Genomic DNA, 25,756 nt, shown 5'->3' with positions numbered 1-25,756 from the left:
CCCAGTGTCATTCAGATCGTGCAAGTGCAAGGGAAGGGGGAGGGGACAGTGCAATACATGGGATACATAGAATAAATAAAACAATAATAAAAAATACGGCCAGCTGGTGGCAAGTGCATGGGTAAGTGCAGACATCAGGTGTCAAGTGCTGGGACGGGACTGTAGGGATACAGACAACAGTCCCCAAGTGCGGGGGTTGCCAGGGAGGCTGTGCAGGTATGCAACTAGGGCGGGATTTGTTGAGTAAACTAAACATGACCATCTCCTTCACGGACCATGGGGTGATGATGTTGATACAGGCCCGAAGTGGGGAGGGTGTTCCAGAGGGAGGCCTCAACCGAAGAAAGAGATCTACAACCAACTCGTTGCTTGGAGAAGCGACTGACCCTAAGGGAGTTGGAGGCAGATGAGCAAAGAGTTCGAGAGGGCAGATATTTAGGAAGAGAGAGTTGAAGGTATTGAGGCCCCAGAAGGCCTTGTGGACAATGAATACACTGGAGGATGAAGACAATCCTACAAGGCCTTGTGAGCATTCAGAGCGTGCAAGTGCAGAAAGAGTGGAGGATAAGGGGGAGAGAAGGTAAGTGCTGGAGGGCCCATGCTTGTGAGTGAGCAGCAGGTGTAAGTGCCCAGTGTAGGAAGTGCTAGGAAACGTTCAGCTGTAATACATAAATGGGTAAGTGCAGACCTACAGTGGCAAATGCCAGTGAGTGCCAAGGTAAGTGCTGTGGGCGAGCGGAGGCTGAAAGCGATTGGGTGTGGGAGGCCAGAGCCCCAAAGGACACATACGGGCCGTGGACACCAATCTCAGTAGCTGTGGAATTAGCAGAGGAAAAAAGGAAAGTCTTGAGCAGCTTCTGGAATTTGAGGAGATCCGACTCAAGGCGTAGAGGGAGGGAGGAGGCTGTTCCATAAGAGGGAGCCAGCTGAGGAAAGAGATCGGCCACCGGCCTTCTGTTTAATGAAACGCTTGACACACAGAGAGTTGGTACCCAGGAACGTAGCGGTCTAGAGGGAGAGTATTTAGTGGGAGCAAGTTGCAGATAGTGTGGTCCCTGGCCCCAGTCAGCCTTATGGATTATGCAGAGAGATTTGAACTTGATCCCTGCAGCAACTGGGAGTCAGTGAAGAGTTTTTAGAGCAGGAGAGAGGCGACGCTTGGGCTTGAGGCCAAGGATAAGTCTTGCTGCCCAATTCTGGATAAGCTGAAGGGGTCATAGGGAGGAAGAAGGTAGATGCTAGAGAAGGCTATTCAGGGATGTCATTTCACCAAAATGCCAGGGGTAGTGCAAGGGACATCACACAACCCTTGACCCCTGATGACATCACAGGAAGTAATGTTATTTGACCCCACCCCGAAGTGATTTACCGGAAGCGATGGAACACGACCTTTCACCTGTTGACAAAACAGGAAGTGGCATCACATAGCATTGTACACTACAAAAAATATGGTTACGATATCACTATAATGTGATGTACATTTCATACAAGAATGGTAAACCATATGTATCATTAAGATCAGTGTATATAGGCCCATATTACCTAATTACTGTGAATACAAGCAGACATCCATGACCAAATGGTAATGATGTGTTATTATATAGCACTTACGCTTAAGCGCTTTTTATAGAAAGAAGATACACCCAATATCACCCAACCTGTGTTGGTTCTCATTTATCAACCTCAGAAGGATGAAAGGCTGAGTTGAGGTGTTTAAGAACAGACTAAAATCAGTGACTCACCCCCTGAAGTGTGCCTGAAATAAACCTTTAATGAGTCTAGCAATTATTGTATAGACTTCCAGAAAGACACATTATTTGGTAATCCTATTCTTTCCTATTTAGGGTCAGTGATGAAAGTTTTAGACTTATGGCACTCCTGTTCTTTTATTTCTTCTTGTTTAATGGGCCTGAACAAGAAAGCCAGCCACTCCAGAAGTCAATGGTCACATGGTGCTGGCCGCAGCCCAGCTTGCATTACAAAAAAAACAAAAACAAAAAAAACATTTTTTTTAGAAGTCGCAAGGGAGACCTCAGAGGTCGCAATTGCGACCTCTGGCGACCCCTAAATGACGTTCCTTAGGCTATTGCAGTAGTCTAGCCTAGAGAGAACCAGATCTCTGGTAACATTGAGCTTCTGGGGAAAGTGAGAAAGGGAGAATTCTATCGAGAAGGAAGAGTTGAAATTGGGACTTCTTGGCAATGTCTTGAATGTGAGGGAGGACGAACTGGTGGCAGCAGTTTACTTTAAAAGTATTTTTACGGACCATACCGCGTTTACTGCTTTTGGCCCAAAACTGTGGCCATTGGCGAAAATGGCCGTGACACAAAGTCTTTTGTTCTGTCCTTTGGCTATTTTGTTCATTTTCCTTCCCCCAGGTCGAGAGACAAGGGTATTGCTTATTTGGGTATGCAGCCTCCCACGAAAACTGCAACTTTTGAGGCTAGTGCTAGTGCCCGGGAAGAGTGTTGGGACTGTCTGGTCCCAATCCACAATACTGGTGCCGGTATATCTGGTAGGCATAAATGACTGGAACCACTGTGGGCCATGATTGGCCCACGTCTGGCATGCATACAAGAGAGCAGATCTTCCATTGGCTATCTGAGATTTGAGCGCATACTGAATCTTGGATAAGAGAAGGGCTCTGCATCCATTCTAGGTCGATCTACTGAGGTTCACACCAAACCTCATAAGGAGCCAAGTATCCTTAAGAAGAAAGCAGACTCAAGGAACCGCCGGTGACGTGCTTGGCAGGTTTGGCACCCTGACCCCGCTGTTGTCCCGTTGGACCCCTGGTTCTTAATCGAACCAATAAGGCCTGCAAGCGCGCTTCGCCCCTTTGGAGTAGTGGGATCAACTACTCTCGGCTTCTCCTACTTACCCTTCCAAAGAGCCTCTTCTGATGTGTTCCTGGGCCATCCAGTAAACTGACCAGCTCAAACCCAGGGTATCGCACAGGAACGCTGCAATCCTGAGTTGAGACATGAGACTTGGGGATTGCTAGCTTGTGGTCCTGGTCCCTCTCCCACCAAAACTCATTGTCCTAGATCCTCCGGGTCGCGATTTAAGCGAGTGTGCCACACCATGAGCATTTGTGGTGGCTGCGTTGCCCCCCTGTGGAGACCATCGCTGAAAGTGCATGCAGTTCTTGCCTACCGTGTTCTGAGATGAGCCGCACCAGAACAAAGCTTCTTCCTTCAAGGGATGAGAAAAAGCAAACGTCCCATCACAGATAATCGTCCCGTACCGCAGCCGCTGAGAGCCGGAGCGTCCTGAAATGGCAGGTTTAACACCAACAAGCGAAGTGGGCTAAACTACCAAATTTTGCTCTGGGCTGTTCACTTTCACGCACAAGCGTCCCTCAAAATATACTCACCTTGGCTGGGATAGCCTGTGCTTCCCAACTATTCCCGAACTCAAAAAGTCACTCTATCTGCAAGGGTAAATCCTCTTCTAGGAATAGGAACTTATTCTTCATCGCCTCAAGCCCCTTCCTGAGCAGCTGTAGCCCCCTGAAGAGAACCCACTTTTTCTTTTACGCATGTCCGTGCGTTGTTAACACACTTCTGTACTTTGAGTGCTAGGCTCCTCTCTTTGTAAGGCTGGACTACATAAGTTAGGGATTGTTGATGAAGGACTGCCTAAACTGATATGTGTGTTGATTTAACCCCTTTGCTGTTTCAGGTCAGGGCTATTCCCCCACCCCCATCATCAGCCTTTGGCTAATCACATTATTAAATATATGTTAGATAGTATATGAACATGTGTGGTATTGTTTCTTTATAACTGTGGTTTAATTGTGTTTTGATGGTGAGGCCAATAATAAATGTATTTTTGATACATCTGTCTAAGAGTAATCTGTGAAGTTTACTGTGTGTGCTCATTGTGGGCTTCCGATCACTCTCACCCCTCCTGAGACATAGTCTTGACTGCCTGCCAAGGTACCGTAGATTGGTCTGGTTTGTCCAGAAGGTTCCCCTGTTCCACTAAACTAGGGTGGCCTCATAAACTTCTGCCCACCAGGTCAGAGTTTAGAAACCCATCTTAACGAGGGGGGAGAGCCCATGGAGGATGGCCAGAGTGAGGAGAAGAAAGAGGGAGCAGGGCTCCCAATAGGAGGAATCTCAGTCTTGCTGGCATTGAGGCAAAGATCGTTGGAAGAGCACTACGACTGGATTGCAGATAGGAAGTCCGGAATGATGGAAAAAGCAAAAGGGTCAGCAGGCAGTTTGAAGAAGAGTTGTGTGTCTTCTGCATAGCACTGAGAGTTCGGATAGAAGGAGGAAATGAAGAGTGCCAGTGGAGCAAGGTAATTGTTAAAAGCCAGGGGGAGAGGTTGGAGCCCTGGGGGACACCACAGGTGGAGAAAGAGGTAGGTGAGGAGAAGGTACCCAGAATAACCTGTGATGGACGATCAGTTGGGCAGGAGGTCAGCCTGTCCTCCGCTCCGAGATACCCAGTGTTATGGTGCCGTTTTATGAGAATGGAGCGGTTCACTGTGTCAAAGGCAGAGTAGAGATCGAGTAGAATGAGGACAGCTGGGGAGTTAGAATCCAGAGATTTGAGCAGTTCTTCATGGGTGTTCAGAAGAGCAGTTCCCATGCCTCTTGATGTTCGGAATCCAGATTAATGGTCATGGAGACCCCCAACAAGTTCAGTGTGTGAGGTAAGTTTGGGGAAGGCCAACTTCTCCAGGAGTTTCCAGAGGAAGGGGGTGATGGAAATACGGCGGTAGTTGGCTGGACAAGTAGGGTCTGCTGAAGGTGCACAAGAGAGTGCTTGAGGGAGGAAGGGAAAGATCCAGTAGCAAATGAGTGGTTGCAGAAATCAAAAAGTGCAGGGGCAAGAGAGCCAATGTTGTCCTTAATGGTTCTGGAGGAGCAAGGGGAAACCTGTTTGTAGGAGACCTTCATAGAGCGGACAACCCTAGGTCATACAAAATGTACAGACAATTAACTACCAATTGGCGAGTCTTACAAGTTATTGTGGTTTCCAGTTGTCTGCATAGGTGTATAATCCCTATCTTGACTGTCCAATAGTATGACTTGTTTTTTGTTTCCAGGTATTATCCTTTTGCGTCAACTGGACTGTTTTAAGATTTTCAAATTGCTTTCCCTACCAAGTTTCCATTCCTGCTTTTAAAGTTGGTTTCAAATAATAGTTTTTCCACACATTTTTGTTTTCAAAATAATCATTTTTTTTAATTCCACACTTTTTGTGCTTCTTAGCCACTTATTTCTATCTCTCTTTCTCTCTCTACACGTGTTTCACCCCTTTTCTATAGAGGCTCATCAGGAGAGAGCGGACAACTCTGGTGACCTCATCAGGTCTGACACGGGAGAAGAAGGGAAAAGAGGAAGAGGGAGGGTGGGAGGCCATAGGAGGCAAGGGAGTGGGGGAGGGTTTGGGGGAGAAGGTAGCAAGGGTGCTCAGGCTGTCCAGAGTTTTTGTGGAGAAGTGTGTGGCCAGTACATTGCAGAGGACCTGGGACAGAAGAGGGGAGGAGGACACTGTGGAAGGGTTCGCTAGTTCCCTGCAGATTTTAAAGAGTGCATCCATGTTGTTGGCTGCACCAGATACACCTGCCTGGATGTGGGCCCTTTCCTTGGCACGGATGGAGAGTCTGTATTGTCTTTGGAGCAGGCGGTAGGCCAGTTTGTCAGAGGGTGATCCTGAGGTTTGCCATTTCCAATCCGCAGCTCTGCACCTGTGTTTCAGGGCTGCAAGTTTGGAGTCATACCAGGTATTATGCTTGGAGGCAGGTTTCAGGCGGTTCCTCACGACTGGGGCAAGAATGTCCAGAGTGTTAGTAATGGCCAGATAGAGGTTGCTGAGAGCAGAGTCAGAGGTAGAGTCTGGGGTGGGGGAGAGGGGGTATGAAGGTGGATGTGAAGGCAGCAGCTGACACTCGTTCTTCTGGTGGATGTTCATGAACAAGGTTGGCAGGGATGGAGGAAGTGCGGTCATAGGGCTGAGGGGACCCAGGTAAAATGAGAAGAGAGAGGGGTGATCACTGTGGGATGGGGGGGAGACTGAAAGATCAGAGGGGATGAGGGCATCAAAGGTGTGCCTGGCTGAGTGGGTTGGACCAGAAGGGAGAATGGAGAGGGAGAGTGAGGCGCAGATGTCGAGGAAGAGAGCGGATGCTGTGACAGAGGAGTCCAAATGGATGTCAATGTCTTCAAGAATGAGGCAGTTGTCGGTGTAGTGTTTGTTGGCAGAGCGGGCGTTAAGTGTCGGCAGGTGAAGGAGGTCTCCACCTTTGAAGGTTTTCTGAGGAGGAGTACAGGGGCGTGGTACACCAGTTGGAAAGGGGAGGGACAGAGAGAGTGGTTGGGGGAGAGGCAGGTGAGGGAAGGAAGTTAATGATGTATGGCAGGCGCTGGTCAAAGAGAAAGAGGTTGGGTTGCGGACCCCAAACCAAGATAGTGCCAGTGTAGTAGACAATGATACAGCAGGAAGATGAGAAGTCTGCCAAGAGGACTTCCCAGTTGGTGCCACCATTAATGGGAGATGATGTGAAAGGGGAGGGAGTAGAGATGAGATGAGGAGTCCATAGATCTGGGGAGGGGACAGAGAAGAGGATATCGGTGAAGACCTGTCTAGAAGTTGCGCTGACATAGGTGTCTGCGATAGCTAGGTCAGGGTTGGTGCTCAAGATGTCTTTTTTGTGCCTTTTCCTTCTAGACTTTGTGAGAGAGGGAGGGTAGGTGATAGTATAGCAGTTAGAGAAGATAGGAGATATGGTGAGTGCCATCAGGGTGGCAGAAGTTAGTTGAAGGAAACTGGGGTGGCTGCACTGCATGGTCATAGCCCAAACTCGCCAAGCAGCCTAGTAGTTACATAAAGGCACAAAATGAAATGCAAAACATTGGGTGCAAGATGTTAAAAAACACACACCTAGGTTTGAAAATCAAAACAAAGGTACAACTGCGCTGAAGGAGAGGTAGATTAGGTGAGGCTGTTAAACCGCAATCATATAGTGCCTCCTAATTATGAATATTTACCTAAGCCCATCAGCGTTACACAGAAAACCATGTTTGCAAAGTTCGGATTTTGGGTTAACTTCGCCACCATGTTAAGACTCATCTGCCATTTTGATTTTAACTCATTTTCCATGTTCTAAAATGGTGGACTGTGTTTTCGACTTGCAGTCGAGCCAAACGGCCTTTGAGTTTTGTTAATATTTAGGTAGACCGAGAGCCGACTGTTTAACCTATGTAAATAAACCTTGCACTTCATACGAACTGCCATTCAAGTGTTGTCTGCGTTCACAAGCCTCATCCTCGTATAAACAACGAAACAATGAAGAGTAAACTTCGATCGTATGCTTTAGCTGAACTGCTTTGTAGTGACTCTTGGAATAAGGCTTACCGTGGATTCGAGAACCAACAGTACCATTGAATGTTCATGGACATGTAAACTTGTTTAATCCTTTGCACAATATTGTAACATCTGTTATGTGAACTAGGCACAAACTCTAGCCCGCAAATTATTAACTTGGAGAGAGGCTGGACAATATTGCAAAAATTGTATAAATATGTCTGTGTTTAGATGTCCAGCACTGTCACTCCTCACTGTGTCTGCTGGTACACACTGTGAGGTGTTGGGAGCCAGATAGCTCTCTGTTTTGCTTTGTAAACTGTACAGTAATAAAAGATACTTGCATCTTTTCAGCCCGTGATTGGTCTATTTCATTTGTGGTACTAAGCCTCAATATTTCTTTGGTCTTTCAGATGGCGCCTGAATGGGGACCCTCAAGATTGATGTCACCAAGTTGAAGAGAAGGTGCAGCCATTGGACCGGGATCGGACGGTGAGAAAAAGGGGGCCCCTTTGTATGAGACATGACACCTGGATAGTACTGCACGATCGGATCCCTGGACGGTGAGCACAGGGTCCGAGAAGGAATCTTGACGAGGGTCCACATATCGAGGTGGGCAGTTTTGCCGAAATCACCAACCAGGAGGGTCCTTTGTCCTTTCTAATCCGATCGGACCGCCTCAGTCCTTTGTAATCAGGTGAGTCATGCCCTGATTCCTAAGTATCCTGATATTTGGTTTCAGTTTTGACCTCATGAGCACAAACGACACCAGGTAACACCAGTGATCTGACATGCCTGGGAAATTGTCTGCCTGTTTTAGGGGTTTATCCACAGAGACAGATAATGTTTGGAATTTAGCCGACCAATGCCACAGGAGGGGTCGTCGGTATGTACTATGTACTGTAAGTACGGCATTGGTAGTATACTATTCAACAATATTTGGCATAGACATACTAGACATGCTTCCGAATTTCAGTGGCCAGTCAATGGTAGTTTTGTGATTGCCCGAAAAGAATATTTAGAGTCCATATTGTTAAAGAAAAAAGCTAGACCTGCAGCATTTGATGTAATTCAGAATTGGAAAAAAGAAGCTATGCAGCAACTTAAGAGTTAAGAGAAACATGAACGTCGTCATAAGTCTAATTTAGAAAAAGCATTATTGTATGATCAACAGAAACAGTCAGACAGGCCGATTCATGGAATTAATGTGCGCCGAAGATTCCGGCGCAGAGGTGCCAAAATGTGCGAATCGCAGTGCAAATGCGAAAATCGCAGGGAAACCAGCGCACATGGATTCATGGAAGTCCGTGCGCGAGAAAAATATTGGATGTGCGCTGAAAAAGTGCGCGGCGCACGCCGGCGCACAGGTCATCCAACGGCGTGCTCCACGGCCACAGCGAAATCGCACATAGCGCGGCGCACATAACAAAAGTAGGCGGAACACGGGGCGTAACTCTCGGAATGGGTAACAACGCGTGAAAATATGGGCGTCACGGGGGAAGTACAGGAGGCCAGTGCGCAGAACGCCCACACGCTCGCCTACAATTCGTATTCATGGAATCGAATAGGGCAAACCAGCGCACGGTCAAAGACGCGCACAGGGCTAAACAAGTCCGCCACAAGAAAGCAGGCGGTAGCGTCCCTGCGCCTGAAATAAATGTGCGCCAAAATGTGCGCTTACAAAAAGCACCTATATACAGCTATGATGAATGATCCATACTGTGGCCCTCTAGGACAAATGAGGTGCAAAGGGGTACCGACAAAGACGGACACCCGCTGTGTGAAAAATAGCATGTGCGTGTATTTCGGTGTGCGTGGGAAGTTCCACACGCGATTGGCCTGGGTACGTGTATTTCGGGGTGCGCAGGAAGTCCCACACGCGATTGTCCGTGGTACATGTATTTCGGGGTGCGCGTGAAGTTTCACACGCAATTTCAGCAACGTACGTGTATTCCAAGGTGCGCGGGAAGTTTCACACGTGAATTTGCAGGGTACGTGTATTTCGGTGTGCGCGTGAAGTTCCACACGCGATTTCAGCAGGGTACGTGTACTCCGGGTGCGCGGGAAATTCCACACGTGAATCCAGCAGCCTACTTGTATTTCGGGGGTGCCGGGGAGTCCTACACGTGAATTGGCCGTGTGGGTCCTCCCAGCTGTTCCCTCTACCCGCTCCACGGCCCCTGCAGGCGGCCCACACTACAGGGGACTACCCTGCAACCCTGCACATGTCCCGCAGGCAGCCCATCCAGCTTGGCCATGCCCCCCAGCCAACCCACATGTCACCTTGCACTACTGCCCACCAACGCATGTCTCCCAGCACCCCCACCCCCTCAGCATCCAGGGGCACCCTCCACCAGGCCCCCATTCATGTCTCCCAGCACCCCCAACCCCCAGCAGTCAAGGGCACCCTCCACCAGGCCCCACTCATGTCCAACTCATGTCCCACTGCACCCCACCCCCCAGCAGTCAGGGGCACCCTCCACCAGTCCCCCACTCATGTCTCCCAGCACCCCCCAGCATCCAGGGGCACCCTCCACCAGGCCCCCACTCATGTCTCCCTGCACCCCCACCGCCCAGCATCCAGGGGCACCCTCCACCAGGCCCCCACTCATGTCTCCCTGCACCCCACCCCCCAGCATTCAGGGGTACCCTCCACCAGGCCCCACTCATGTCCAACTCATGTCCCCCTGCATCCTCACCCCCAGCAGTTAGGGGCACCCTCCACCAGGCCCCACTCATGTCCAACTCATGTCCCCCTGCACCCCCAACCCCCAGCAGTCGGGGGCACCCTCCACCAGGCCCCCACTCATGTCCAACTCATGATCCCCTGCAACCACACCCCCCATCAGTCAGGGGCACCCTCCACCAGGCCCCACTCATGTCCAACTCATGTCCCCCTGCACCCCCACCCCCCAGCAGTCAGGGGCACCCTCCACCAGGCCCCCACTCATGTCTCCCTGCACCCACACCCCCCAGCATCCAGGGGCACCCTCCACCAGGCCCCACTCATGTCTCCCACCCACCCCACCCCCAGCCTCCAGGGGTACCCTCCACCAGGCCCCATTCATGTCCAACTCATGTCCCCCTGTACCCCCACCCCCAGCAGTCAGGGGCACCCTCCACCAGGCCCCCACTCATGTCCAACTCATGTACCCCTGCACCCCCAGCAGTCAGGGGCACCCTTCACCAGGCCCCACTCATGTCCAACTCATGTACCCCTGCACCCCCACCCCCCAGCAGTCAGTGGCACCCTCCACCAGGCCCCCACTCATGTCCAACTCATGTCCCCCTGCAACCACACCCGCCATCAGTCAGGGGCACCCTCCACCAGGCCCCACTCATGTCCAACTCATGTCCCCCTACACCCCCACCCCCCAGCAGTCAGGGGCACACTCCACCAGGCCCCCACTCATGTCTCCCTGCACCCCCACCCCCCAGCAGTCAGGAGCACACTCCACCAGGCCCCCACTCATGTCTCCCTGCACCCCCACCCCCCAGCATCCAGGGGCACCCTCCACCAGGCCCCACTCATGTCCAACTCATGTCCCCCTGCACCCCCACCCCCAGCAGTCAGGGGCACCCTCCACCAGGCCCCCACTCATGTCCAACTCATGTACCCCTGCACCCCCACCCCCCAGCAGTCAGGGGCACCCTCCACCAGGCCCCACTCATGTCCAACTCATGTACCCCTGCACCTCCACCCCCCAGCAGTCAGGGGCACCCTCCACCAGGCCCCCACTCATGTCTCCCAGCACCCCCACCCCCCAGCATCCAGGGTCACCCTCCACCAGGCCCCCACTCATGTCTCCCAGCACCCCCACCCCCCAGCAGTCAGGAGCACCCTCCACCAGGCCCCCACTCATGTCTCCCTGCACCCCCACCCCCCAGCATCCAGGGGCACCCTCCACCAGGCCCCACTCACGTCTCCCACCCCCCCGCCCCCCAGCATCAAGGGGCACCCTCCACCAGGCCCCCACTCATGTCTCCCTGCACCCCCACCCCCCAGCATCCAGGGGCACCCTCCACCAGGCCCCACTCATGTCTCCCAGCACCCCCACCCCCCAGCATCCAGGGTCACCCTCCACCAGGCCCCCACTCATGTCTCCCAGCACCCCCACCCCCCAGCAGTCAGGAGCACCCTCCACCAGGCCCCCACTCATGTCTCCCTGCACCCCCACCCCCCAGCATCCAGGGGCACCCTCCACCAGGCCCCACTCACGTCTCCCACCCCCCCACCCCCCAGCATCAAGGGGCACCCTCCACCAGGCCCCCACTCATGTCTCCCTGCACCCCCACCCCCCGGCATCCAGGGGCACCCTCCACCAGGCCCCACTCATGTCCAACTCATGTCCCCCTGCACCCCCACCCCCCAGCAGTCAGGGGCACCCTCCACCAGGCCCCACTCATGTCCAACTCATGTCCCCATGCACCCCCACCCCCCAGCAGTCAGGGGCACCCTCCACCAGGCCCCCACTCATGTCTCCCTGCACCCCCACCCCCCAGCATCCAGGGGCACCCTCCACCAGGCCCCACTCATGTCTCCCACCCCCCCACCCCCCAGCCTCCAGGAGCACCCTCCACCAGGCCCCACTCATGTCCAACTCATGTCCCCCTGCACCCCCACCCCCCAGCAGTCAGGGGCACCCTCCACCAGGCCCCCACTCATGTCCAACTCATGTACCCCTGCACCCCTACCCCCCAGCAGTCAGGGGCACCCTCCACCAGGCCCCACTCATGTCCAACTCATGTACCCCTGCACCCCCACCCCCAGCAGTCAGGGGCACCCTCCACCAGGCCCCCACTCATGTCTCCCAGCACCCCCACCCCCCAGCATCCAGGGTCACCCTCCACCAGGCCCCCACTCATGTCTCCCAGCACCCCCACCCCCCAGCAGTCAGGAGCACCCTCCACCAGGCCCCCACTCATGTCTCCCTGCACCCCCACCCCCCAGCATCCAGGGGCACCCTCCACCAGGCCCCACTCACGTCTATCACCCCCCCACCCCCCAGCATCAAGGGGCACCCTCCACCAGGCCCCCACTCATGTCTCCCTGCACCCCCACCCCCAGCATCCAGGGGCACCCTCCACCAGGCCCCACTCATGTCTCCCACCCCCCCACCCCCCAGCCTCCAGGGGCACCCTCCACCAGGCCCCACTCATGTCCAACTCATGTCCACCTGCACCCCCACCCCCAGCAGTCAGGGGCACCCTCCACCAGGCCCCCACTCATGTCCAACTCATGTACCCCTGCACCCCCACCCCCCAGCAGTCAGGGGCACCCTCCACCAGGCCCCCACTCATGTCTCCCAGCACCCCCACCCCCCAGCATCCAGGGTCACCCTCCACCAGGCCCCCACTCATGTCTCCCAGCGCCCCCACCCCCCAGCAGTCAGGGGCACCCTCCACCAGGCCCCCACTCATGTCTCCCTGCACCCCCACCCCCGCCCCCCAGCATCCAGGGACACCCTCCACCAGGCCCCACTCACGTCTCCCACCCCCCCAGCCCCCAGCATCAAGGGGCACCCTCCACCAGGCCCCCACTCATGTCTCCCTGCACCCCCACCCCCCAGCATCCAGGGGCACCCTCCACCAGGCCCCACTCATGTCCAACTCATGTCCCCCTGCACCCCCACCCCCCAGCAGTCAGGGGCACCCTCCACCAGGCCCCCACTCATGTCCAACTCATGTCCCCCTGCACCCCCACCCCCCAGCAGTCAGGGGCACCCTCCACCAGGCCCCACTCATGTCCAACTCATGTCCCCCTGCACCCCCACCCCCCAGCATTGCGATTTGCCTGGGTACATGTATTTCAGGGGTGCGCGGGTAGTCTTACACACGATTTCATCAGGGTACGTGTATCATGGGTCTGCGTGAACTTCCACACGCGATATCAGCAGGGTACGTGTATTACGGGGTTCCCGTGAACTTCCACACGCGATATCAGCAGGGTACGTGTATTACGGGGTTCGCGTGAACTTCCACACGCGATATCAGCAGGGTACGTGTAATACGGGTTTGCGTGAACTTCCACACGCTATGCAGCAAAAATGAATACCCACTTGCAAAATACAACATGAGAACAGTGCCATGTCACCCAACCCCTTCCCGGCACCGCCACACAACACACCATGGCATGTCACGCTATGTGAGAGCAAACAAATTAATCCCTACAACATGACACAAGTGTCACAAACCTCAGTGTCCCTAATGGAAACTGGCCACACATGAAATGCTCACAGTAATGCAGGACCAACAACACACATTACCAAATATTTACCAATAATACTAATCACCTACACAACCTCCAACCTACCATAAACATGACAGTACGGATTTAAAAAATTGGTAGTCTCACTACTTGATAATGCCAGCACTTCGAACACTTCCAACTGTACAGTGTTAGCGCCACGCAAAAGTGTAGGTGAACTGCTTACAACATGGACTCCATTTCCAAAGTAGACCGCCTTGTGAAGACATGAGAAATGGACCTGCAAATTAGGAGGATGAGATGGATGCAGAGGCACATATCAATACACCATGCAGTGTACAATACAACAACAATATGCACTAGGAATGTATACACAGTATTGACTACAGACTGCCCACACATCAAATGGGAGTCCAACGTCACTGTGTAAGTCAATGTCACTTGGGCACACCCTTTACAAGCCCATGGAAACGGGAAGGAGGAGGGGTGTGTGTCACACAAACCCAAGCATCTAACCCAAATTCAGGACAAGCCTGCATGTGCCCAGCCACAATACAGCGTATGCCCACGGGAGCCACACAAGGCAACACACTGTAAAAAAAATAAAAAATGGCCATGAATGGGCCAGGGGGCGGGGGAGGCCACCCAGGAGGTCTGAGGACAGGGTGCACACCAAAACCCACCTGTGTGGATCTTGCGAAAAAAAACACCTCCATGGGCTCATGGCCTGCACGGCTACCCTATTGTGAGAGATTTGCTGCTGTCGCTCTCCTCACCCTCTGCAGCTGCATCAGGAGGTGGTGGCACTATAGGAGGCAGCCCACGCAAAGCCCTAGTCTGGTCCTCCATGGCAGCAAGCATGCGGGTGTGGAAGGTCTGGTTCTGGAGGATAATCGTGCGGAGGTCCCCATGCAACAACTCACGGGATGCCCGGACCTCCTCCCTAGTTGCCTGCATCTCAGCTGAGAGCGTACGTGTGAGACGCTCCAGCTGCTGTTCTGTCCTTGTGTCAGTTGAAGCCTCAAGCTCAACAAGAGTCACCCTGAGCTGACGGAGTTCCACCCTCAGGGCTTCCCTGTGGCCCTGGGACTCAATAGAAATGGCTTCCCGCAGAGTCTCCGGTGCTGCCTGTCTGTCCCTGTTGGACGCCAACATGTCCTCCCTGTGTGACTGGCAAATGGAGTCTGTTGCCTGCTGTAGTTATTCCATCAGCCTTTCTTGGGGGACAATGGAAGTGGCCACCCTAGCCATGGCCTGAGCCATCATCTCAGATGATGCTGCCTGTTGGTTTGCCATACCGTATATGGATTGCTCCCATGCGGTATTGCCAGGTGGCATATGGCCACCGCGTCGGCAGGCACCACACCTGTCTGGGGCAAGGTGAACTGCGCCTTGCTGTGCCGGCACTGCCTGAGGCTGCAGGACTGCATTCCCCCTCTGATCTGCTGGCCCAGGAACAGGTTCAGATGTTGCGGAGTGTGACCCTGCACCCGTAACCACCAAAGGCGGACCTACCAACACTGACATCCCCATTGAGGGTTCTACCCCTGGTGCAGGTGGGTTGGACAGTACAGAATCCCTCCCAGAAACACTTACCTGCGACCGCACATAGGTCTCATCATCCAAATCTACACCTGAATAGAGCTCGGGGGAGGTGCACCCAGAGACACCCCTTGAGATAATGGTCTGCAGCAAGTGTGGGTTCTCACCCACCACCACACCACGTCCCTCACTGGTGCCCGGTCGGGCCTGAGACCCCTCCTGGGTCTGCACCATCTCCACAACCCCAGCAGTATCAAGTGCGTCATCCCCTGCAAAGACATGAAAGAAAAGAAATGGGAACAGGCATTAGCACCATGGCACACAATTAGGGCTGAGAAGCAACAGAAACAGTACTACATTGACACATGTCCCACATGACTATAACCCTCCCATGCATGCACCGTCACTGCGTATGAAGGGGAGGCAAATGGCACACATTGATGACACCAAGATGGAAGACCAACACATTTGCTGCATGCTGGCTAGCAGTGCCATCACACATTGGCCTGTGATTGGCATGTCCAATACACATACATGACACATGCCATCACACAGATGGCATGTACCATAGCCATGTCACATATGTGACAATAGGACTGAGAAATGCCTAGTGAAAGGGGTGGAATGCAAACTATCAGCCTGAATGAACACAGAATAATACGCAACTATGTTGTGGCAAGATGACACTTCAAGGGCAACTGGTGTGAGGTTGGGCTGAATGTCTACTGTTGCCAGAAGGGATACTGCAATACCCAAATCCTGGTGCGCAGAATGTATTGGATGAAGCACATGGGTGACCCAAACCACTCAGGCGCACACACCCTCACCTGGAACTCAATCAGAAGCCCTCACACACACACCATGCACATGGATGACACTGTCATGATCTCTGCTTCCAAAAGGTCAGGGTTTTCCCAACTCCCTTGGAAGCAGATCCATAACCCAGGTTCCGAGTGCCAACCAGTCCCAATTGGGACCTTTTGGACCCAGTCCTGGCGCCAGTGGCACCAGGCTCATAAATATGCCCAGTCCCAGCGCTGGAAGCGCCGGGCTCATAATGCTTGGGTGGACTTACCTGCAGCAGACCATGCTGCTTACTTGCCTGCCAGTTGAGCCTCTGATCCTCTTCTGTTTGGAACTACTTTTCCTGTTGGGTGGGGCAGGAGCCACTCCCTAGATTCAGAACACTGGAACTCTTCTGGAAAGCAGGAACTCTTTTCTTACCTAGGCATGGCTGTGGAAGGAGACACCTAAGCACTAGAGGAGGCTATTTAAACCACACCCGATGGATGAATCTTGCTTTGCGTTATTCTGCATCCTCTGCAGCAGAACGCTCATCGTGTCTTCTGCATCTGATCCTGGGCCTAAGGAAAAAGGCTTACCATCCTCAATCCAGTCTTCAGCAACACCTATAAAGACAAGAAAGAACAGGTTAGCATTACGGTCTTCAGTGACAGCTCTTCACTTACCTGGTCCATCGGCTGTCACCAACGCCTCGCGCTGCATTCCGGCATCTGAAAGACAAAGGCTTACCTACTCTTCGTGCGCTCCGGAGGTCTTCACACTGCATTCCGGCATCTGAAAGACAAAAGCTTACCAACTCTTCGCACGCTCCGGAGGCCTTCGGCGCTGCATCCCGCATCTGAAAGACAAAACAAGGTGCGTTTAAAAACATTGGGGAACTTTAATACTCACGTGCCATTACTCCTTTCCACATCTAACCCAGTGGGTATTCCGGCACCCTGCAGCCGCTCCGAACTTGTACCTGCAAAATAAAAAGACAGTTAGAGCGCATCGTGAAGCAGGCAACAAGCGCTTACTTACGTGCTTCCAGGCGCTTCTATTCATCACACGGGCTCCATCTTCAACTCACTTCAGCCCGTCATCCGCCATCGCCGGAACCCTGCAAAACAAGAAACATCATTACTAAAGACTTTAAAGACATTAGAATTACTCGAAACTTACCGTTTGTGCAGTAAACGACGGACAGCAGTCCTCTGAAGTCAAGAGGCCTGCTCCCCTTATCCAGTGAAGAAACTGGTTACAGCACCCTGCCACGAGGCAGATGGAGAGCACGGCGTTCACTTACCTAAGGTGAGAGCGTTAACCTTTGGGGTTCTACAGGAGAAGAGAAAGGGAAGAAGAGAGAGACATTCAATAACCCAGTTCCTTAATCCCATATTTTCTATCTGCAGACATCTTACCCTTCGAGTCAGACATACAGTGCACAGAGGTCCAGCCCAAAGAGCCAGCCGTGTGTTACACATCACCTTTGAAGATACGGTATACGCCCAGTCAAGACCGGCGCCTCTACGGGAATCAGGTGAGCGTTACAGACACACACATGCATGTGCACTCACTGGACAATGCCTCGTAATCTGGCAGGTCTCCCACGCCTTGGATCTGTTCCTCCGTGACGTAGGTCCCAGCAACATACTCATGTGGAGTGAGTTCAATGTCCTCTGCTGGAGACCCACCTCCAATCACTAGAGTTGCGGCATGACTTGAGGCCAGCTTTTTCTTTGCCCTGCGCTTCAGGTCATTCCAGCGCTTGTAGCAATCATTAGCTGTGCGCCTCACGAATCCAAGGGCACTTATGATGTCCGCGATGGTCTTCCAGTGTGCCTGACGTTGTGCAGGTGTGGTCTTGCATCCTGCAGTAATCACCATTTCGCTGTCATGTGCGGACACATACTCCACAAGTGCATCAAGTTCGGCCTGATTGAAGCTGGGCTTCCTTGGTGGGCCGGACTGTGTAGCCGTGTCTGGGGCATCAGCCTGTACTGGATGAGCACTCTTCCTCTTCCGCTTGGAAGGTGGTGGGGATCCTGAGGGTCCTAAGCCGCTCTGGACACTAGGGGCAGGAGCCCCGGTGGACTGTGGACTAGGAGTGTGGGAATGAACACTCACCATGGGACTTGGTGCAGGCATTAGCTGAAGTGTGATGTAGTCAGGGGGAACGTCAGCAGGATGGACTGGGACCGACACTGTCCTGGCTTGGAGACTCAGAGCTGGGGTGGATGGAGCCGCAGCTGCCCCTGCAGCCTCCCCACCCTGCCTACTCGGGGCAGCAGATGACATAGCTGCCCCTGATCCACGTGGCCTGGTGACACCAACGTGCACCAGCACACGTGGCCTAGACCTGCTGACCTGGAAGTCAGCCATGGAGTCACCCTGTGCCAGGTCTGGTGCCACAATGGGCTGGTCCAACAAGGGCTGAGCAGGGATGGTGTCAGCCACGTTACCCTCAACCGGGGGGGGCATGGGTGTCCCTGACTGGTCACCCACACATGGGGGGCTAGGGGCACCCTGCAAGTCCCGGCCACGTCCACTACCGTATCCACCACGGCCACTTCTTGAGGCTCGGCCACCTTTGTCACCCTTACCGCGTGCTCGTCTCCCAACCATGGCACTGATGTTGTTGTGCATATGGGAGTTGCAGTAAACTATTGTCCTGGGCAATTGGGGGTCAAAGGGGTAGGGTACTAGATGGAATTCGTACCCTAGTGCTCTAGCAAGGCTGTATGTGACCCCTGGGGGAAGATGACGGGTCACGCAACGCACAGGCACCCCAAAAAAGGGAGATAATGTGCACGCAACCCCTCCTAGACCACGTGCGTGGAAAAATAAACCTGCACTACGCTGTGGCACCCAGAAACACAAAAATGAACGTATGCGTGTCACACGCAGCCTAGACTGACCTCTAAAGGGGTACGCAACACAAGGGGCAAGCACGGATGTTAAATAGGTGCGCGACTCACCGTCTGCCAGGAAAAATCGTGTGAAAAATACGCGCGTGTGCGTGTTGGCAACACACCCGCCAAAAGAAGAATTGTACGCTGTCTGAGGAGACAGGACAACAGAAGAAGTGAATGCTGTTTGAGGAAACAGGCCCAGGAAAAAGACAAAAAGAGAAAAAGCTGTCAGAGGTAACAGGGAGTATGAACTTGGAACGCCGTGAAGTAAATCGCGTGTGAACCGACAAGAAGTACAGATTTCACCCACTCGCTCTCCACGAAAAGCACGTACAAGGAAATGGCGTTCTACACGTACCTTTTAAACATGCCCACACGTCCAGAGTCACTTCCGCGTGTATGCGCTAAGGCCCTATCCTCCAATTACATGAGCTGACACTCTGACGTGTAACATGCACCCGTGTACAGGGAAACGCCCGCGCATGCACGTCACAGACGCGCATACGCGCTGAGACCCTTTCCACCAATTGCACGCTATGACACTCTGATGTGCTTATTTTTTCTACGCGCCATGGAAAACGCACGTGCACGTAATGTCATAGACGCGCCTACACGCTGTGGCCTTTGGGCTAATGAATTCGTGTACGTGTGCTGACGCGCTTACGCGCTAAGGCACTTTCCTCGAATTACACGCAGACATGCTGGATTTTCACGTGCCAAATCACTCCGTATCAAGCTGGCCAGGCGGAAGACCACGCTCCTGCCCAGAAGGCCGAATTACTGCCCCCCAGAGCCCCGAGCACGCTCCCACCTGCCATCTGCTGCTGCCTGATTGCCTACTGCCCACGTGCCCTGCCATTTGCTTCCTGCACATCAGCCAGGGGTGCTGTTGCTGTGACCATCCCTGCTGGAACTGAAGACTCCCGACTGGGATTCCATCGCTCCACAGGCCAGCCCCAGGACCCAGTTGCCCACCCACTCCTGCCTCTGGGGTTGTCATGTCGGGCACTGCAACATCTGGCACCACTGGCAACCCCGGCCAGAGAGGCAGAGGGGCACCAGCTTCACTGCCACCGAAGTTGGTGTCCTGGTGGAGCAAGTCCTGGGGCAGTATGATGCCCTCTTCGGAAGTTCGCGCGCCAACAAGGAAGGACAGACTCGGATCTGGACGGACATCGTGACTGCCATCAACGCGGAGGGGGTGGCAGTCCGACTATTCCATCATGTCAAGAAGCGCTGGGAGGACTTCAGGTCCAGGACCCTCAACAAGGCCCGGCGCCTCTTGAAGGCAGCAGATGCTAAGGGGCGCCGGGGCCACTTGTCTGACGATCAGATGAGGGTCCTGGAACTCATATCCCCAGCGCTCCACGTCCAGGTCCTTGAGAGGCAGACCCGTCTGGAGTCGAGCGGTAAGTGTACATGCATCATGATTGTAAGCTCTGCGTTTGGTCGTGTGCCAGTAGTGTGCAGGTTGCACATGTGTTTTTATGGGGCAAGTATGGGGGGAGGGGTGTACAGGGCCGTGAGGCTAACACATGCAAGGGCTCTCATGTGTGAGACATGGATGGTGCTTGTGTGTGAAGGCTTGCATGCCAAATGCAGATGTGTGGGCACACATGTTTGGATGAATGTGTATGTAAGTAGGCATGTTCGTGATGTCACACATGGATGTTGGTTTCAGCTGCATGTATCAGCACTGTGTACATGTGCATGTGTGTGTATTTGACAAGGGTGCAACAGTGATGCAACATGGATGCATGTGACAGCGGGATGTGGAAGCCTGATTGGCAGATGTGACATGGATGCCAATCTGAACACTGCGACAGTTGGCAGAGGTGTACACATGCATGCAAGTGTGGTGGTGTGTGTGCATGTGTAGTGCACTCCCTGTGTTGCATGTGATGTCTGGCTCACTTTTTGCCTGCTCATGCTGTTGTTTGTGTATGGATGGTGCTGGCTGTTGCAATATGGCTGTGTATGGCTCATGTGTGCGAGTTGAAATGACATGTGTGTTGGCGAATGTGATGCCATGTCTGAGGTTTCCCAATGCCACTCATGTACAACTGTCATGTGTGTATGTGTCCATTGTACAGTGCCCTGATGCCTGTGTTTTATTTCTCCCTGTCTGCAGCGTCAACTGATGAAGAGGGGGGAGAAGGTGCTGTGGAGCACAGCGGCAGGGATTGCACCGCCAGCCGGAGACGCAATGCCCGGCTACCCTCCCAGGTTGTCATCTCGTCGGGGAGTGAGGAGTCCGGTGCGGCGTCCCAGGCCGCAGCTGCCGGGGGGAGGTCCAAGAGGCGGAGGTCGGAGTTGGACTCCTCGGCAGCAGAAGGGGCAGCTGGGACCCCACAGGGCCCAACGGCGGAAGATGGCACAGAGTCATCCAGGTTGGTGGGGGGTTTGGTGGAGGAGGAGGCCGTGCAAGTGACAGAGATGGGGTCTGGAGGTGGGGATTCCACTGGTGCTAGTGGTGCAGTGCAGGACCAGGGACAGGAGGCAGCACAGGCCGCCGCAGAGGTGCCTGTGTGTAATCCTGTCCCTGATCCTGTCACTGCATCATCTTGCACCAGTAGGGATGCCTACGTCCAGACCCATTTTCAGGCAGGGGATGAGTTTACAACAACTGGCCTTCCTCTGCCTGCGGACGTGGCTATCCAGGTACGGGTTGAGCCTGTCTTGACTGGTGTGGCGTTGCGTCAACGGGCCATGCGAGGTGACCTGCAGTCTTTTCATGAGGAGACTGCACGTCATCTCGAATGGCTTGTTGACCGCGTCGGCCTACTGGGACAGGTCACCCAGGCCGGATTCCTCCGTTTGCTGGAGCTTGTTCCGACCCCCTCCTCAACTGAACACCTTATGCGCCAGTCGTCCTCCGTGCCATCTTTCCACCCATTTGTCACCTGGGTGACCTGTGGAGCTGCCTCTGACGGTGCGGCCAGGCTGGTGGAAGACACATCCCTGCCACAGTCGGGAGTCGGACGTCCAGCAGGGATGGCCACATCAACGACTGCACCCCGGCCGCTGGAGGATGTGCAGGCAGCAGGAGCCAGGGCACGGGCACAGGCACGGCAGCAGCAGCAACGAGGTGGGAGCCATGATGGCTCGGGGCCTTCGACATCTGAGGGGCAGGCATCGGCCAGAGGGCAGGAGGACCCAGGACGGGAAGTGTCTTCCGTGTGGCAGCGGTTGGGCCACGCCATAGATGCGGAGCGGCAGCGGGCGGAAGAGGCACGGCTCACGATGGTCAGGGCGGAGAACTCTATGCGGAGGGCCCTGAGGCGGGCCGAGTGCCTCAAGGCAATCCGCAGGGAGTTGGAGGAGAACATGTCGTCGGCCCTGCGGACCGTCGGGGCCTTGGAGGAGGACCGCCTCCGGGACATAGACGAGGAGTTCGATGATGCCCTGGCCCGGAACATCCAGAAGTGAGCTGTCGGACTAGCCTGCTGCCCTTGTAAATAGTTCTTTAGTGTTAAGTTTCCTTTTGGTTTTGTTTTGTTTTGGGGCGCTTGGACAATGTCCCAACTTCTTGTATATAGTTCTTCATTAGGTAGTATTTTATTTTATAGGTTTCATTTAAAGGATTGGGCACATGGACCCTGTATGTTCACCTTGTACATAGTTTGACAATGGATTTGGATTTTTGATTTTTTTTTCACATGGATCAATGGTTTTTTCTTATTTTGGAACCTTGGATTTATTTTCTCAGACTGACACTTTGGAGACCTGCTTTTGGATTGCCTTTCATTTGGATTTCATGCTTCTTTTTCATTTATTGGACATGCTGGATTTCATTTATTATTTCCATTTTCTTCTGTTCCATTTCATTGCCTTGCTTTTCTGTTTAATACATTATAATTTGGTACTTCAATGTGTGGTATTCTCTCTTTGGTTTCATGCATGTCACAATGTGTGTTCTATCATTCACATGCTGTCATTGTGTGGGTTTGAGGGATATGTGTTGATGTGCAGACTAGCCATTTGGGATGCATCATGTGCTGGCGATTTCTTTGTCGGGTGGATGTCATACCTGGTGGTGTGTTCGGACTGGGGTGGCGTAGGCAGTGTATTGAGTGGGCATGGGGGGCATGATTATGGATCGTCATGAGGTGTTGGGGGACATGTATGGGGGCCTGCTGGCAGGTGCCCTGCACTGCTGCGGGGTGGGGGCGCTGGGAGACATGAGTGGGGGCCTGGTGGAGGGTGCCCCACAGTGCTGGGGGGTGGGGGTGCTGGGAGACATGAGTGGGGGCCTGGTGGAGGGTGCCCCACAGTGCTGAGGGGTGGGGGTTCAGGGGGACATGAGTGGGGGCCTGGTGGAGGGTGCCCCACAGTGCTGGGCGGTGGGGGTGCAGGGGGACATGAGTGGGGGCCTGGTGGAGGGTGCCCCTGCACTGCTGGGGGGTGGGGGTGCAGGGAGACATGAGTGCGGGCCTGGTGGAGGGTGCCCCTGGATGCTGGGGGGTGGGGGTGCAGGGAGACATGAGTGGGGGCCTGGTGGAGGGTGCTCCTGGATGCTGGGGGGTGGGGGTGCTGGGAGACATGAGTGGGGGCCTGGTGGACGGTGCCCCTGACTGCTGGGGTGTGGAGGTGCAGGGGGACATGAGTGGGGGCCTGGTGGAGGGTGCCCCTCGATGCTGGGGGGTGGGGGTGCTGGGAGACATGTGTGGGGGCCTGGTGGAGGGTGCCCTGCACTGCTGGGGGGTGGGGGTGCTGGGAGACATGTGTGGGGGCCTAGTGGAGTGTGCCCCTGGATGCTGGGGGGTGGGGTGCTGGGAGACATGTGTGGGGGCATGGTGGAGGGTGCCCTGCACTGCTGGGGGGTGGGGGTGCTGGGAGACATGAGTTGGAGATGAGTGGGGGCCTGGTGGAGGGTGCCCCACAGTGCTGGGGGGTGGGGGTGCAGGGGGACATGAGTTGGACATGAGTGGGGGCCTGGTGGAGGGTGCCCCTGGATGCTGGGGGGTGGGGGTGTAGGGAGACATGAGTGGGGGCCTGTGGAGGGTGCCCCTGGATGCTGGGGGGTGGGGTGCTGGGAGACATGTGTGGGGGCCTGGTGGAGGGTGCCCTGCACTGCTGGGGGGGGGGTGCTGGGAGACATGTGTGGGGGCCTGGTGGAGGGTGCCTCTGGATGCTGGGGGTGCTGGGAGACATGTGTGGGGGGTGCCCTGCACTGCTGGGGGGTGGGGGTGCTGGGAGACATGTGTGGGGGCCTGGTGGAGGGTGCCGCTGGATGCTGGGGGGTGGGGGTGCTGGGAGACATGTGTGGGGGCCTGGTGGAGTGTGCCCCTGGATGCTGGGGGTGGGGGTGCTGGGAGACATTTGTGGGGGCATGGTGGAGGGTGCCCTGCACTGCTAGGGGGTGGGGGTGCTGGGAGACATGAGTGGGGGCCTGGTGGACGATGCCCCTGACTGCTGGGGTGTGGGGGTGCAGGGAGACATGTGTTGGGGCCTGGTGGAGGGTGCCCTGCACTGCTGGGGGGTGGGGGTGCTGGGAGACATGTGTGGGGGCCTAGTGGAGTGTGCCCCTGGATGCTGGGGGTGGGGGTGCTGGGAGACATGTGTGGGGGCATGGTGGAGGGTGCCCTGCACTGCTGGGGGGTGGGGGTGCTGGGAGACATGAGTTGGAGATGAGTGGGGGCCTGGTGGAGGGTGCCCCACAGTGCTGGGGGGTGGGGGTGCAGGGGGACATGAGTTGGACATGAGTGGGGGCCTGGTGGAGGGTGCCCCTGGATGCTGGGGGGTGGGGGTGCAGGGAGACATGAGTGGGGGCCTGTGGAGGGTGCCCCTGGATGCTGGGGGGTGGTGGTGCTGGGAGACATGAGTGGGGGCCTGGTGGAGGGTGCCCCTGGATGCTGGGGGGTGGGGGTGCTGGGAGACATGAGTGGGGACCTGGTGGAGGGTGCCCCTGGATGCTGGGGGATGGGGGTGCAGGGAGACATGAGTGGGGGCCTGGTGGAGGGTGCCCCTGGATGCTGGGGGGTGGGGTGCTGGGAGACATGTGTGGGGGCCTGGTGGAGGGTGCCCTGCACTGCTGGGGGTGGGGGTGCTGGGAGACATGTGTGGGGGCCTGGTGGAGGGTGCCTCTGGATGCTGGGGGGTGGGGGTGCTGGGAGACATGTGTGGGGGGTGCCCTGCACTGCTGGGGGTGCTGGGAGACATGTGTGGGGGCCTGGTGGAGGGTGCCGCTGGATGCTGGGGGGTGGGGGTGCTGGGAGACATGTGTGGGGGCCTGGTGGATTGTGCCCCTGGATGCTGGGGGTGCTGGGAGACATGTGTGGGGGCATGGTGGAGGGTGCCCTGCACTGCTAGGGGGTTCGGGTGCTGGGAGACATGAGTGGGGGCCTGGTGGACGATGCCCCTGACTGCTGGGGTGTGGGGGTGCAGGGGGACATGAGTGGGGGCCTGGTGGAGGGTGCCCCTGGATACTGGGGGGTGGGGGTGCTGGGAGACATGTGTGGGGGCCTGGTGGAGGGTGCCCTGCACTGCTGGGGGGTGGGGGTGCTGGGAGACATGTGTGGGGGCCTGGTGGAGTGTGCCCCTGGATGCTGGGGGTGGGGGTGCTGGGAGACATGTGTGGGGGCATGGTGGAGGGTGCCCTGCACTGCTGGGAGGTGGGGGTGCTGGGAGACATGAGTTGGACATGAGTGGGGGCCTGGTGGAGGGTGCCCCCACAGTGCTGGGGGGTGGGGGTGCAGGGGGACATGAGTGGGGGCCTGGTGGAGGGTGCCCCTGGATGCTGGGGGGTGGGGGTGCAGGGAGACGTGTGGGGGCCTTGTGGAGGGTGCCCCTGAATGCTGGGGGCTGGGGTGCAGGGGGACATGAGTTGGACATGAGTGGGGGCCTACTGGAGGGTTACCCTGGATGCTGGGGGTGGTGGTGCAGGGAGACATGTGTGGGGGCATGGTGGAGGGTGCCCTGCACTGCTGGAGGGTGGGCGTGCTGGGAGACATGAGTTGGACATGTGTGGGGGCCTGGTGGAGTGTGC

Source organism: Ambystoma mexicanum, chromosome 11 (genome assembly GCF_040938575.1).
Source record: "Ambystoma mexicanum isolate Mex_15411 chromosome 11, UKY_AmexF1_1, whole genome shotgun sequence".
NCBI lineage: Eukaryota > Metazoa > Chordata > Amphibia > Caudata > Ambystomatidae > Ambystoma > Ambystoma mexicanum.
The sequence above is the reverse complement of the archived record's forward strand: the minus strand, read 5'-3'. Positions refer to the sequence as shown.